The sequence below is a fragment of the Pan troglodytes genome, chromosome 19, assembly GCF_028858775.2.
Source record: "Pan troglodytes isolate AG18354 chromosome 19, NHGRI_mPanTro3-v2.0_pri, whole genome shotgun sequence".
Classification (NCBI taxonomy): domain Eukaryota; kingdom Metazoa; phylum Chordata; class Mammalia; order Primates; family Hominidae; genus Pan; species Pan troglodytes.
The window spans coordinates 24,752,317-24,768,266 of NC_072417.2; the positions used below are offsets into that span (position 1 = coordinate 24,752,317).

General features: G+C 56.8%; 3 non-coding genes across 3 annotated transcripts; all 3 read right to left on the bottom strand.

Moving 5' to 3' along the window:
- Positions 1-378: 378 nt before the first annotated feature.
- On the bottom strand, positions 379-569 carry LOC129137800 (U2 spliceosomal RNA). Its single transcript, XR_008540591.1, has one exon. It is a non-coding gene; the product is annotated as a U2 spliceosomal RNA (small nuclear RNA).
- Positions 570-6,480: 5,911 nt separating this feature from the next.
- LOC129137801 (U2 spliceosomal RNA) lies at positions 6,481-6,671 on the bottom strand. Its single transcript, XR_008540592.1, has one exon. It is a non-coding gene; the product is annotated as a U2 spliceosomal RNA (small nuclear RNA).
- A 5,904-nt stretch (positions 6,672-12,575) lies between these two features.
- On the bottom strand, positions 12,576-12,766 carry LOC129137802 (U2 spliceosomal RNA). The gene has a single exon (XR_008540593.1). It is a non-coding gene; the product is annotated as a U2 spliceosomal RNA (small nuclear RNA).
- Between the last annotated feature and the right edge of the window lie 3,184 nt (positions 12,767-15,950).

Here is a 15,950-nt window from a genome sequence, read left to right on the forward strand (position 1 = left end):
GAGAGAGAAAGAGAGAGAGAGAGAGAGAAAGAGAGAGAGAGAGAGAGAGAGAGGAGAAAGAAGTTCAATTCCGGGTGGATCCCATTCCTTTAAAAGGTCGCCACCCACTCGACTGCCAAGCTGAGATCCTAAGGACCTCCCCAAAGGAGGAGGTCGTGGCCTTCCCAAAGCGCAGTAGTCACGGTGGAAACGGAAGCGTGCCGCATAAGCCTACCGTCTACCGCCCACCGCCTGCAGATCAGGAACCTCCCTCACTGGTACTTCAGGGAAGCGGTTAAGTCAAGCCGGCGCGTCACAGGCACTCGGCGTGCAAGCCGCCCCGCAGATGCTACTGTCTCTTACCTCTCTCTGCTTTTAGGAAACACGTTGTATCCCCGGAGGGGGTGCACCGTTCCTGGAGGTACTGCAATACCAGGTCGATGCGTGGAGTGGACGGAGCAAGCTCCTATTCCATCTCCCTGCTCCAAAAATCCATTTAATATATTGTCCTCGGATAGAGGACGTATCAGATATTAAACTGATAAGAACAGATACTACACTTGATCTTAGCCAAAAGGCCGAGAAGCGATGCGGTCGCCTTCGCGCCCGCCGTCACCGTCCCACTCTCATCCACATTCAAGTCGCGGTGAGAGCCCCAGCCTCGCTCCTTGCCCCATTCCCTCTGTCTCGTCCACAGCGCTATTGACGCCCTTACACTCTCGGGCTGATTTCTTATTCTCCGCCTTTGAAAAGGGAAATCTTACACCCGTGCTTCTTCCGGCGTTCCCGGGCTTTCATTTCGAATTTGCATGCCCCGCCCTTTCACGGAGGGCGTGGCCTCCGCCGTTGACTCCGCCCCCGGGGCCGCCTCTGCCTGGGGGAGCCGGGGCTCCGCTGGGGGCGACTTCCTTGTTCGTATCGAGCCAGCGAAAAGACAGAACCGGAAGAGACTGGGGGCGAAGGCGACAGGGGTCTGTGGAAGAGACCTGTCGGCGGAGAGCGGTCCACGTTTTCCTGGAGAAAGACGAGGCCCCAGGGCAGGAGCGCGGGCTGCGCTGGGCCTTTACTTCGCCGCCCGCGGGCGGGGAGACCGGCCCCGTACCCGAGGGGACGAGGGGCCCATGCCCAGTCAGGGAAGCCGAAGGCCTGGAGGGGCTTCCGGGAGCAGGGGCTGGAGTTCCTCGGCCAGGCAGGAGGCTGGCACCAGACACCCAGCAGAGGGAGGCGGCGAGGGCCCAGCAAGGATTCTCCCCAGCCCCTGTGCCTGCGTCTCCTGCGGCTTCTGTGCGCGGACCGTGTCCTGTGCTGTGTAGGGAAAGCTGCCTCCCTGCTCGGGACGTGGATTCCCTTCCCCTCCTCCTCGCCTGGCTACTTCTGACGCAGGTCGTCAGGACTCCGCTTGGGTGTCACGCGTCCAGGAAGCCTCCCTTAGTCAAGGGCCCTCGGCACCCGCCCCGTATGTGACTAGCAGCCCTCCTGTGTATTTCATCGCGCCCCCGTTGTTTATATCAGCTATTCCACTCACCACCCTTCTGGGCAACCCTTTATCTCCCGCTCTGAAATCCCATCGCTGAGGGCTGGGACCCCTCCTCAGTGCTTATCCCTGTTTCCCCGCGCGAGTCTGGCGCCTGGCGTGTGGAAGGCGCTCAGCAAACGTTTGTGGAGCGAAGAAACGACGCAAAGGTGATGAGCACGGCAGACCGTGATGAGCACGACGCAGTTAGGAGGCTATTGGCCCGGCGCGGGGGAAAAGGGGGAAGGTCGGGCTCGGGGTGGCAGGACCCCAGAGGGCAGGGGTGACTGCCGGGGTGCTCTTGGGGCAAGGTGGGCGTCAAGGCCCCCAGCAAGGTTGGGATAAAGTTTCTCTCCGAGGCACAGACTGCCGCCTGCGGGCTCAGCATTTACCTCTCCCTTCCTCCTTCCTAACGCAACTTCAGCGGAGGGCTGAGGGCTCTACTGCGCATTACCTGGAAAACTTATTTCACTCCACGGCCCTAAGAGGTGGGCCTTATTATTAGCCACGGCCAGGGTTAGGGTGAGGCCTCTCCTCCAGGGCAGAATTTCAGAGGGTGCCCACCCCCCCGCCCTAAATCATTCAGCAATCAACATAAACTATAGTTCAACGCAATATATCTTATCTTGTGGGCCGCAAGCCACCCAGGTGCCCAGGCAAGAGCCTGAAGGCACAAGCTGTTCCAGTATAGTAAAGAAAATTATTAGAATAAGAAAAGTTTTACTAGAGATAGGAAACGGATAGGATTATATCTGACTATTATTAATCATTAGTTTGTAGCATTACTCTTTGTTCTATTACCATAATGATCTCTGTTCCATTATGATTACCCTGGGGGAAACCAGGCCACACAGAGTTAGGAGCTGAAGGGCCACAGTGAGAGGTGACCAGGAGACAAGAGTGTGAGCCCTCATTCACGCCCAGAGAAGGGCCGCTGGAGGGCTCCTTGGCCTAGCGGTAATGCCAGTGCCTGGGAAGGCCCTGGTTACTTAGCAGGCCTTGGTCTAGCGGTGGCCCCAGTGCCTGGGAAGGCACCCGTTACTTAGCAGGCCGGGAAAGGGAATCTCCCTCTCTCCAGGGGAGACAGAGAACGCTCCGCTCCACCACCTCTTGTGGGAGGTCTGACATTAGCCAGGCCGGCCCGCAGTCAGCCGGAGGCTCCAACGTCTCCCTGTGATGCTGTGCTTCAGTGGGCACGCTCCTTCTTCACTTTCATGTTCCGCCTGTACACCTGGCTCCTCCTTTTAAGTTCTTAGAAGACAGCAGTAGCACAATTAGTAGGAGTACCACAGTCTTCGATCTTTCTGATAAGTGCATAGAAGAAACGCTGACGTTTGCTGTCCTCCCTCTCCACCTCGGCTACCACAAAGGGAAAGGCCCCCTGTCCAGTGGACACGTGACTCGCGTGACCTATCGATCACTGGAGATGACTGGCACTCCTTACCCTGCCCCCTTGCCTTGACTACAATAAATAGCAGCGCCTCCAGGCATTCGGGGCCACTACCTGTCTGTCTCCGCGCTTTGGTGGCAGTGGTCCCCCGGGCCCAGCTGTCTTTCTTCCTATCTCTTTGTCTTCTGTCTTTATCTCTTCGATCTCTCGTCTCCGCGCGCACACACACGAAGAGAAAACCCACAGACCCGGTAGGGGTGGACCCTACATTATCTCGGCCACGACATAATCAAGATATTCATGTGGACTACTGAGTCTTTCGGTGCCCCCTTGCTGTTTTAGTTTTGTCCTGCGGCCGAGTGTTTCCCTCGCTTCACGCCAACCCAATCTCCGCCGCCCTGTCTTGTCATCCCCATTCTACAGCCCAGCACGGTGTAGTATGGCAGCCGCTAGCCACAGGTATCTAGGGAGCCCTGGAAATGTGGTCAGTTCTAATGGAGCTGTGCTGTAAGTGTGAAATACACATGGGATTTTGACGGCAGTGGGAGCAAAATTCTCCCAATTTTTTTTTTTTTTTTTCAGACGGAGGTTCCGCTCTTGTTACCCAGCCTGGAGTCCAATGGCGCGATCTAGGCTCTCTGCAACCTCCGCCTCCCGGGTTCAAGCGATTCCCCTGCCTCAGCCTCCCGAGCAGCTGGGACTACAGGCATGTGCCACCACGCCCGGCTAAGTTTGTATTTTTAGTACACATGGGGTTTCTCCATGTTGGTCAGGCTGGTCTCCAACTCCCGACCTCCGGTGATCCGCCCAGCTGCCGCCTCCCAAAGTGTTGCTTGCGATTACAGGCTTGAGCCACCGCTCACCCTGGCTTTTTTTTTTTTTTTGGCAGACAAACTCTTGCTCTGTCGCCCAGGCTGGAGTGCAGTGGCGCGATCTCGGCTCACTGCAGCCTCTACCTCCCGGGTTCCAGCGATTCTCCTGCCTCAGCCTCCTGGGTAGCTGGGATTACAGGCGTAGGCCACCACGCCCGGCTCATTTTTGTATTTTTAGGGGGTTTCGCCATGTCGGCCAGGCTGGTCTCCAGCTCCTGACCTCAGGCGATCCGCCCGCCTCGGCCTCCCAAAGCGCTGGGATTACAGGCGTAAGCCACCGCGCCGGGCTCTTTCATTCTGTCTTTATTTTCTGAGATAGAGTCTCGCTCGGACGCTCAGGTTGGACTGCAATGGCGTGATCTCGGCTCGCTGAAACTTCCGCCTCCCGGGTTCAAGCGATTCTCCTGTCTCAGCCTCCCGAGTAGCTGGGATTATTGACGGGCAGCACCACGCCCGGCTACCTTTTGTGGTTTTTGTATCTTCTGTCTTCTGCTCTTGAGTACCGCATAGAGCCACAGAAGACTAGCGAGTCGAACAAACGGCCCCTGTTGCAGCAGTTGTTGATCACGGGGCTGCCCCCGGTACTCATCCTGTGTCTCTCGTCCAAATCCCCGCTCCTCCCCAGCTATCACCTCTGCCGATGCTGGTGGTTTCCCTGGGTACCGGGAACCAAACTCTCATTCCCCAGGGGCCTAAGCCCCCCGTGGCCAGGCCCTTCTCAAGTCAGGGTTCCTGCACATTCACAGTTACGGGTGGCCCTGGGAGTAACACCTGGCACCCAAACAGATCACCAGAGTCCACGCATAGTCCACCTGCCCTCCCTGCGTAAGATCAGCTCTTCCTCCTCCCGGCGATAGATCAGGGTCAATGATCCCTGCCAAGATGGCGACTGCTCCAGCCTGCTGGTCCAACCTGTCCAGCCACAGCTGTTGCTCGAAGGCTTGAAGTTCAATGGGACCCTCTCCCGCTTTCTACAAACTGGTTCCTCTATTTTCATGTTTATTTATTTGGGACGGGGTCTGGCTCTGTCACCCAGGCTGGAGTGCAGTGGTGCGATCACCGCTCACTGCAGCATCCACCTCCCAGCGTCCACCCATCCTCCTGGCCTCAGCCTCTGGAACAGCTGGGGTACAGATACGCCCCAGCCCGAACAGGTTTTCACTAGGTTGCCTGGGCTCTTTCTTTCTTTGTCTGTGTTTGTTTGTTGGTTGGTCGGTTGGTTTTTGTTTGTTTCTTTCGAGACGGGGCTCCGGCTCTGCCGCCGGGGCTGCAGTGCAATGGCGCGATCTCACCTCACTGCGGCCTTCTGGGCTCAAGCGATCCCCCCACTGTGCCCGGCCTGAAGACAGCCTTTAGAGAAAGAAGCAGGGGGAGTTCTTCCGAGGACAGACAAGGTTTCTGGAGTTTGGAAAGGGTGAGAGACTGGGTCAGCGAAAGGAACATTCCGATCTTTATGTTGGGATGCAACGTATAATAGATACAGGGATGAGACCCAAAAGAGCCGGCAGAGGTTTGTCATCGTGGTCGCAAGGCAACTGCCGGTGGCTGATCCCGTAAAGGATACGCATACCTAGAGCGGAGCCTAAAGATGCATCAAGCATGACGGGTGGAGCCACGATGCTTGGACTCGAGCTCTGCTCCTGTGCGTTCCGTGATAAATGGCTTATACTACCTGCACCTCAGTTTTTCCCGGGCAAAAAAGGAAGCTTGCTGCCGGTGCGTTGGCACCTGCCTTAAAGTGCCAGCTACCCAGCGGGCTGAAGAGGAAGAAGTTCCTACTAGGAAGACACGTGGACACGTATGTTTACTGCAGCACTATTTACAATAGCAAAGACTTGGAACCAACTCGAATGCCCATGAATGATAGGCTGGATAAAGAAAGTGTGGCACGTATACACCATGGAATTACTACGCAGCCATAAAAAAGGATGAGTTCATGTCCTCTGCGGGAACGTGGATGAAGCTGGAAGGCCTCATTCTCAGCAAACTGACACAGGAAGCGAAAACCAAACACCGCATGTTCTCGCTCCTAAGTGGGAGTTGAACAGTGAGAACACATGGGACACAGGGAGGGGAACATCACACGCCGGGCCCTGACGGGGCGTGGGGGGCAAGGGGAGAGAGAGCATTAGGACAAATGGCCAACGCGTGCGGGGCTTCAAACCTAGACGACTGGTGGATAGGTGCAGCAAAGCACCGTGGCACACGTGTATCTATGTTCCAAACCTGCACGTCCTGCACATGTACCCCAGAACTTGGGAGGGGGTGGGGGAAACCAAAAGAGAGAACGGAGGAGAGGCGGGGGGGGGGGGTGAAGAGAGAGAGAAAGAGACAGAGAGAGAGAGAGAAAGAGAGAGAGAGAGAGAGAAAGAGAGAGAGAGAGAGAGAGAGAGAGAGAGAGGAGAAAGAAGTTCAATTCCGGGTGGATCCCATTCCTTTAAAAGGTCGCCACCCACTCGACTGCCAAGCTGAGATCCTAAGGACCTCCCCAAAGGAGGAGGTCGTGGCCTTCCCAAAGCGCAGTAGTCACGGTGGAAACGGAAGCGTGCCGCATAAGCCTACCGTCTACCGCCCACCGCCTGCAGATCAGGAACCTCCCTCACTGGTACTTCAGGGAAGCGGTTAAGTCAAGCCGGCGCGTCACAGGCACTCGGCGTGCAAGCCGCCCCGCAGCTGCTACTGTCTCTTACCTCTCTCTGCTTTTAGGAAACACGTTGTATCCCCGGAGGGGGTGCACCGTTCCTGGAGGTACTGCAATACCAGGTCGATGCGTGGAGTGGACGGAGCAAGCTCCTATTCCATCTCCCTGCTCCAAAAATCCATTTAATATATTGTCCTCGGATAGAGGACGTATCAGATATTAAACTGATAAGAACAGATACTACACTTGATCTTAGCCAAAAGGCCGAGAAGCGATGCGGTCGCCTTCGCGCCCGCCGTCACCGTCCCACTCTCATCCACATTCAAGTCGCGGTGAGAGCCCCAGCCTCGCTCCTTGCCCCATTCCCTCTGTCTCGTCCACAGCGCTATTGACGCCCTTACACTCTCGGGCTGATTTCTTATTCTCCGCCTTTGAAAAGGGAAATCTTACACCCGTGCTTCTTCCGGCGTTCCCGGGCTTTCATTTCGAATTTGCATGCCCCGCCCTTTCACGGAGGGCGTGGCCTCCGCCGTTGACTCCGCCCCCGGGGCCGCCTCTGCCTGGGGGAGCCGGGGCTCCGCTGGGGGCGACTTCCTTGTTCGTATCGAGCCAGCGAAAAGACAGAACCGGAAGAGACTGGGGGCGAAGGCGACAGGGGTCTGTGGAAGAGACCTGTCGGCGGAGAGCGGTCCACGTTTTCCTGGAGAAAGACGAGGCCCCAGGGCAGGAGCGCGGGCTGCGCTGGGCCTTTACTTCGCCGCCCGCGGGCGGGGAGACCGGCCCCGTACCCGAGGGGACGAGGGGCCCATGCCCAGTCAGGGAAGCCGAAGGCCTGGAGGGGCTTCCGGGAGCAGGGGCTGGAGTTCCTCGGCCAGGCAGGAGGCTGGCACCAGACACCCAGCAGAGGGAGGCGGCGAGGGCCCAGCAAGGATTCTCCCCAGCCCCTGTGCCTGCGTCTCCTGCGGCTTCTGTGCGCGGACCGTGTCCTGTGCTGTGTAGGGAAAGCTGCCTCCCTGCTCGGGACGTGGATTCCCTTCCCCTCCTCCTCGCCTGGCTACTTCTGACGCAGGTCGTCAGGACTCCGCTTGGGTGTCACGCGTCCAGGAAGCCTCCCTTAGTCAAGGGCCCTCGGCACCCGCCCCGTATGTGACTAGCAGCCCTCCTGTGTATTTCATCGCGCCCCCGTTGTTTATATCAGCTATTCCACTCACCACCCTTCTGGGCAACCCTTTATCTCCCGCTCTGAAATCCCATCGCTGAGGGCTGGGACCCCTCCTCAGTGCTTATCCCTGTTTCCCCGCGCGAGTCTGGCGCCTGGCGTGTGGAAGGCGCTCAGCAAACGTTTGTGGAGCGAAGAAACGACGCAAAGGTGATGAGCACGGCAGACCGTGATGAGCACGACGCAGTTAGGAGGCTATTGGCCCGGCGCGGGGGAAAAGGGGGAAGGTCGGGCTCGGGGTGGCAGGACCCCAGAGGGCAGGGGTGACTGCCGGGGTGCTCTTGGGGCAAGGTGGGCGTCAAGGCCCCCAGCAAGGTTGGGATAAAGTTTCTCTCCGAGGCACAGACTGCCGCCTGCGGGCTCAGCATTTACCTCTCCCTTCCTCCTTCCTAACGCAACTTCAGCGGAGGGCTGAGGGCTCTACTGCGCATTACCTGGAAAACTTATTTCACTCCACGGCCCTAAGAGGTGGGCCTTATTATTAGCCACGGCCAGGGTTAGGGTGAGGCCTCTCCTCCAGGGCAGAATTTCAGAGGGTGCCCACCCCCCCGCCCTAAATCATTCAGCAATCAACATAAACTATAGTTCAACGCAATATATCTTATCTTGTGGGCCGCAAGCCACCCAGGTGCCCAGGCAAGAGCCTGAAGGCACAAGCTGTTCCAGTATAGTAAAGAAAATTATTAGAATAAGAAAAGTTTTACTAGAGATAGGAAACGGATAGGATTATATCTGACTATTATTAATCATTAGTTTGTAGCATTACTCTTTGTTCTATTACCATAATGATCTCTGTTCCATTATGATTACCCTGGGGGAAACCAGGCCACACAGAGTTAGGAGCTGAAGGGCCACAGTGAGAGGTGACCAGGAGACAAGAGTGTGAGCCCTCATTCACGCCCAGAGAAGGGCCGCTGGAGGGCTCCTTGGCCTAGCGGTAATGCCAGTGCCTGGGAAGGCCCTGGTTACTTAGCAGGCCTTGGTCTAGCGGTGGCCCCAGTGCCTGGGAAGGCACCCGTTACTTAGCAGGCCGGGAAAGGGAATCTCCCTCTCTCCAGGGGAGACAGAGAACGCTCCGCTCCACCACCTCTTGTGGGAGGTCTGACATTAGCCAGGCCGGCCCGCAGTCAGCCGGAGGCTCCAACGTCTCCCTGTGATGCTGTGCTTCAGTGGGCACGCTCCTTCTTCACTTTCATGTTCCGCCTGTACACCTGGCTCCTCCTTTTAAGTTCTTAGAAGACAGCAGTAGCACAATTAGTAGGAGTACCACAGTCTTCGATCTTTCTGATAAGTGCATAGAAGAAACGCTGACGTTTGCTGTCCTCCCTCTCCACCTCGGCTACCACAAAGGGAAAGGCCCCCTGTCCAGTGGACACGTGACTCGCGTGACCTATCGATCACTGGAGATGACTGGCACTCCTTACCCTGCCCCCTTGCCTTGACTACAATAAATAGCAGCGCCTCCAGGCATTCGGGGCCACTACCTGTCTGTCTCCGCGCTTTGGTGGCAGTGGTCCCCCGGGCCCAGCTGTCTTTCTTCCTATCTCTTTGTCTTCTGTCTTTATCTCTTCGATCTCTCGTCTCCGCGCGCACACACACGAAGAGAAAACCCACAGACCCGGTAGGGGTGGACCCTACATTATCTCGGCTACAACATAATCAAGATATTCATGTGGACTACTGAGTCTTTCGGTGCCCCCTTGCTGTTTTAGTTTTGTCCTGCGGCCGAGTGTTTCCCTCGCTTCACGCCAACCCAATCTCCGCCGCCCTGTCTTGTCATCCCCATTCTACAGCCCAGCACGGTGTAGTATGGCAGCCGCTAGCCACAGGTATCTAGGGAGCCCTGGAAATGTGGTCAGTTCTAATGGAGCTGTGCTGTAAGTGTGAAATACACATGGGATTTTGACGGCAGTGGGAGCAAAATTCTCCCAATTTTTTTTTTTTTTTTTCAGACGGAGGTTCCGCTCTTGTTACCCAGCCTGGAGTCCAATGGCGCGATCTAGGCTCTCTGCAACCTCCGCCTCCCGGGTTCAAGCGATTCCCCTGCCTCAGCCTCCCGAGCAGCTGGGACTACAGGCATGTGCCACCACGCCCGGCTAAGTTTGTATTTTTAGTACACATGGGGTTTCTCCATGTTGGTCAGGCTGGTCTCCAACTCCCGACCTCCGGTGATCCGCCCAGCTGCCGCCTCCCAAAGTGTTGCTTGCGATTACAGGCTTGAGCCACCGCTCACCCTGGCTTTTTTTTTTTTTTTTTTTTGGCAGACAAACTCTTGCTCTGTCGCCCAGGCTGGAGTGCAGTGGCGCGATCTCGGCTCACTGCAGCCTCTACCTCCCGGGTTCCAGCGATTCTCCTGCCTCAGCCTCCTGGGTAGCTGGGATTACAGGCGTAGGCCACCACGCCCGGCTCATTTTTGTATTTTTAGGGGGTTTCGCCATGTCGGCCAGGCTGGTCTCCAGCTCCTGACCTCAGGCGATCCGCCCGCCTCGGCCTCCCAAAGCGCTGGGATTACAGGCGTAAGCCACCGCGCCGGGCTCTTTCATTCTGTCTTTATTTTCTGAGATAGAGTCTCGCTCGGACGCTCAGGTTGGACTGCAATGGCGTGATCTCGGCTCGCTGAAACTTCCGCCTCCCGGGTTCAAGCGATTCTCCTGTCTCAGCCTCCCGAGTAGCTGGGATTATTGACGGGCAGCACCACGCCCGGCTACCTTTTGTGGTTTTTGTATCTTCTGTCTTCTGCTCTTGAGTACCGCATAGAGCCACAGAAGACTAGCGAGTCGAACAAACGGCCCCTGTTGCAGCAGTTGTTGATCACGGGGCTGCCCCCGGTACTCATCCTGTGTCTCTCGTCCAAATCCCCGCTCCTCCCCAGCTATCACCTCTGCCGATGCTGGTGGTTTCCCTGGGTACCGGGAACCAAACTCTCATTCCCCAGGGGCCTAAGCCCCCCGTGGCCAGGCCCTTCTCAAGTCAGGGTTCCTGCACATTCACAGTTACGGGTGGCCCTGGGAGTAACACCTGGCACCCAAACAGATCACCAGAGTCCACGCATAGTCCACCTGCCCTCCCTGCGTAAGATCAGCTCTTCCTCCTCCCGGCGATAGATCAGGGTCAATGATCCCTGCCAAGATGGCGACTGCTCCAGCCTGCTGGTCCAACCTGTCCAGCCACAGCTGTTGCTCGAAGGCTTGAAGTTCAATGGGACCCTCTCCCGCTTTCTACAAACTGGTTCCTCTATTTTCATGTTTATTTATTTGGGACGGGGTCTGGCTCTGTCACCCAGGCTGGAGTGCAGTGGTGCGATCACTGCTCACTGCAGCATCCACCTCCCAGCGTCCACCCATCCTCCTGGCCTCAGCCTCTGGAACAGCTGGGGTACAGATACGCCCCAGCCCGAACAGGTTTTCACTAGGTTGCCTGGGCTCTTTCTTTCTTTGTCTGTGTTTGTTTGTTGGTTGGTCGGTTGGTTTTTGTTTGTTTCTTTCGAGACGGGGCTCCGGCTCTGCCGCCGGGGCTGCAGTGCAATGGCGCGATCTCACCTCACTGCGGCCTTCTGGGCTCAAGCGATCCCCCCACTGTGCCCGGCCTGAAGACAGCCTTTAGAGAAAGAAGCAGGGGGAGTTCTTCCGAGGACAGACAAGGTTTCTGGAGTTTGGAAAGGGTGAGAGACTGGGTCAGCGAAAGGAACATTCCGATCTTTATGTTGGGATGCAACGTATAATAGATACAGGGATGAGACCCAAAAGAGCCGGCAGAGGTTTGTCATCGTGGTCGCAAGGCAACTGCCGGTGGCTGATCCCGTAAAGGATACGCATACCTAGAGCGGAGCCTAAAGATGCATCAAGCATGACGGGTGGAGCCACGATGCTTGGACTCGAGCTCTGCTCCTGTGCGTTCCGTGATAAATGGCTTATACTACCTGCACCTCAGTTTTTCCCGGGCAAAAAAGGAAGCTTGCTGCCGGTGCGTTGGCACCTGCCTTAAAGTGCCAGCTACCCAGCGGGCTGAAGAGGAAGAAGTTCCTACTAGGAAGACACGTGGACACGTATGTTTACTGCAGCACTATTTACAATAGCAAAGACTTGGAACCAACTCGAATGCCCATGAATGATAGGCTGGATAAAGAAAGTGTGGCACGTATACACCATGGAATTACTACGCAGCCATAAAAAAGGATGAGTTCATGTCCTCTGCGGGAACGTGGATGAAGCTGGAAGGCCTCATTCTCAGCAAACTGACACAGGAAGCGAAAACCAAACACCGCATGTTCTCGCTCCTAAGTGGGAGTTGAACAGTGAGAACACATGGGACACAGGGAGGGGAACATCACACGCCGGGCCCTGACGGGGCGTGGGGGGCAAGGGGAGAGAGAGCATTAGGACAAATGGCCAACGCGTGCGGGGCTTCAAACCTAGACGACTGGTGGATAGGTGCAGCAAAGCACCGTGGCACACGTGTATCTATGTTCCAAACCTGCACGTCCTGCACATGTACCCCAGAACTTGGGAGGGGGTGGGGGAAACCAAAAGAGAGAACGGAGGAGAGGCGGGGGGGGGGTGAAGAGAGAGAGAAAGAGACAGAGAGAGAGAGAAAGAGAGAGAGAGAGAGAGAAAGAGAGAGAGAGAGAGAGAGAGAGGAGAAAGAAGTTCAATTCCGGGTGGATCCCATTCCTTTAAAAGGTCGCCACCCACTCGACTGCCAAGCTGAGATCCTAAGGACCTCCCCAAAGGAGGAGGTCGTGGCCTTCCCAAAGCGCAGTAGTCACGGTGGAAACGGAAGCGTGCCGCATAAGCCTACCGTCTACCGCCCACCGCCTGCAGATCAGGAACCTCCCTCACTGGTACTTCAGGGAAGCGGTTAAGTCAAGCCGGCGCGTCACAGGCACTCGGCGTGCAAGCCGCCCCGCAGCTGCTACTGTCTCTTACCTCTCTCTGCTTTTAGGAAACACGTTGTATCCCCGGAGGGGGTGCACCGTTCCTGGAGGTACTGCAATACCAGGTCGATGCGTGGAGTGGACGGAGCAAGCTCCTATTCCATCTCCCTGCTCCAAAAATCCATTTAATATATTGTCCTCGGATAGAGGACGTATCAGATATTAAACTGATAAGAACAGATACTACACTTGATCTTAGCCAAAAGGCCGAGAAGCGATGCGGTCGCCTTCGCGCCCGCCGTCACCGTCCCACTCTCATCCACATTCAAGTCGCGGTGAGAGCCCCAGCCTCGCTCCTTGCCCCATTCCCTCTGTCTCGTCCACAGCGCTATTGACGCCCTTACACTCTCGGGCTGATTTCTTATTCTCCGCCTTTGAAAAGGGAAATCTTACACCCGTGCTTCTTCCGGCGTTCCCGGGCTTTCATTTCGAATTTGCATGCCCCGCCCTTTCACGGAGGGCGTGGCCTCCGCCGTTGACTCCGCCCCCGGGGCCGCCTCTGCCTGGGGGAGCCGGGGCTCCGCTGGGGGCGACTTCCTTGTTCGTATCGAGCCAGCGAAAAGACAGAACCGGAAGAGACTGGGGGCGAAGGCGACAGGGGTCTGTGGAAGAGACCTGTCGGCGGAGAGCGGTCCACGTTTTCCTGGAGAAAGACGAGGCCCCAGGGCAGGAGCGCGGGCTGCGCTGGGCCTTTACTTCGCCGCCCGCGGGCGGGGAGACCGGCCCCGTACCCGAGGGGACGAGGGGCCCATGCCCAGTCAGGGAAGCCGAAGGCCTGGAGGGGCTTCCGGGAGCAGGGGCTGGAGTTCCTCGGCCAGGCAGGAGGCTGGCACCAGACACCCAGCAGAGGGAGGCGGCGAGGGCCCAGCAAGGATTCTCCCCAGCCCCTGTGCCTGCGTCTCCTGCGGCTTCTGTGCGCGGACCGTGTCCTGTGCTGTGTAGGGAAAGCTGCCTCCCTGCTCGGGACGTGGATTCCCTTCCCCTCCTCCTCGCCTGGCTACTTCTGACGCAGGTCGTCAGGACTCCGCTTGGGTGTCACGCGTCCAGGAAGCCTCCCTTAGTCAAGGGCCCTCGGCACCCGCCCCGTATGTGACTAGCAGCCCTCCTGTGTATTTCATCGCGCCCCCGTTGTTTATATCAGCTATTCCACTCACCACCCTTCTGGGCAACCCTTTATCTCCCGCTCTGAAATCCCATCGCTGAGGGCTGGGACCCCTCCTCAGTGCTTATCCCTGTTTCCCCGCGCGAGTCTGGCGCCTGGCGTGTGGAAGGCGCTCAGCAAACGTTTGTGGAGCGAAGAAACGACGCAAAGGTGATGAGCACGGCAGACCGTGATGAGCACGACGCAGTTAGGAGGCTATTGGCCCGGCGCGGGGGAAAAGGGGGAAGGTCGGGCTCGGGGTGGCAGGACCCCAGAGGGCAGGGGTGACTGCCGGGGTGCTCTTGGGGCAAGGTGGGCGTCAAGGCCCCCAGCAAGGTTGGGATAAAGTTTCTCTCCGAGGCACAGACTGCCGCCTGCGGGCTCAGCATTTACCTCTCCCTTCCTCCTTCCTAACGCAACTTCAGCGGAGGGCTGAGGGCTCTACTGCGCATTACCTGGAAAACTTATTTCACTCCACGGCCCTAAGAGGTGGGCCTTATTATTAGCCACGGCCAGGGTTAGGGTGAGGCCTCTCCTCCAGGGCAGAATTTCAGAGGGTGCCCACCCCCCCGCCCTAAATCATTCAGCAATCAACATAAACTATAGTTCAACGCAATATATCTTATCTTGTGGGCCGCAAGCCACCCAGGTGCCCAGGCAAGAGCCTGAAGGCACAAGCTGTTCCAGTATAGTAAAGAAAATTATTAGAATAAGAAAAGTTTTACTAGAGATAGGAAACGGATAGGATTATATCTGACTATTATTAATCATTAGTTTGTAGCATTACTCTTTGTTCTATTACCATAATGATCTCTGTTCCATTATGATTACCCTGGGGGAAACCAGGCCACACAGAGTTAGGAGCTGAAGGGCCACAGTGAGAGGTGACCAGGAGACAAGAGTGTGAGCCCTCATTCACGCCCAGAGAAGGGCCGCTGGAGGGCTCCTTGGCCTAGCGGTAATGCCAGTGCCTGGGAAGGCCCTGGTTACTTAGCAGGCCTTGGTCTAGCGGTGGCCCCAGTGCCTGGGAAGGCACCCGTTACTTAGCAGGCCGGGAAAGGGAATCTCCCTCTCTCCAGGGGAGACAGAGAACGCTCCGCTCCACCACCTCTTGTGGGAGGTCTGACATTAGCCAGGCCGGCCCGCAGTCAGCCGGAGGCTCCAACGTCTCCCTGTGATGCTGTGCTTCAGTGGGCACGCTCCTTCTTCACTTTCATGTTCCGCCTGTACACCTGGCTCCTCCTTTTAAGTTCTTAGAAGACAGCAGTAGCACAATTAGTAGGAGTACCACAGTCTTCGATCTTTCTGATAAGTGCATAGAAGAAACGCTGACGTTTGCTGTCCTCCCTCTCCACCTCGGCTACCACAAAGGGAAAGGCCCCCTGTCCAGTGGACACGTGACTCGCGTGACCTATCGATCACTGGAGATGACTGGCACTCCTTACCCTGCCCCCTTGCCTTGACTACAATAAATAGCAGCGCCTCCAGGCATTCGGGGCCACTACCTGTCTGTCTCCGCGCTTTGGTGGCAGTGGTCCCCCGGGCCCAGCTGTCTTTCTTCCTATCTCTTTGTCTTCTGTCTTTATCTCTTCGATCTCTCGTCTCCGCGCGCACACACACGAAGAGAAAACCCACAGACCCGGTAGGGGTGGACCCTACATTATCTCGGCCACGACATAATCAAGATATTCATGTGGACTACTGAGTCTTTCGGTGCCCCCTTGCTGTTTTAGTTTTGTCCTGCGGCCGAGTGTTTCCCTCGCTTCACGCCAACCCAATCTCCGCCGCCCTGTCTTGTCATCCCCATTCTACAGCCCAGCACGGTGTAGTATGGCAGCCGCTAGCCACAGGTATCTAGGGAGCCCTGGAAATGTGGTCAGTTCTAATGGAGCTGTGCTGTAAGTGTGAAATACACATGGGATTTTGACGGCAGTGGGAGCAAAATTCTCCCAATTTTTTTTTTTTTTTTTCAGACGGAGGTTCCGCTCTTGTTACCCAGCCTGGAGTCCAATGGCGCGATCTAGGCTCTCTGCAACCTCCGCCTCCCGGGTTCAAGCGATTCCCCTGCCTCAGCCTCCCGAGCAGCTGGGACTACAGGCATGTGCCACCACGCCCGGCTAAGTTTGTATTTTTAGTACACATGGGGTTTCTCCATGTTGGTCAGGCTGGTCTCCAACTCCCGACCTCCGGTGATCCGCCCAGCTGCCGCCTCCCAAAGTGTTGCTTGCGATTACAGGCTTGAGCCACCGCTCACCCTGGCTT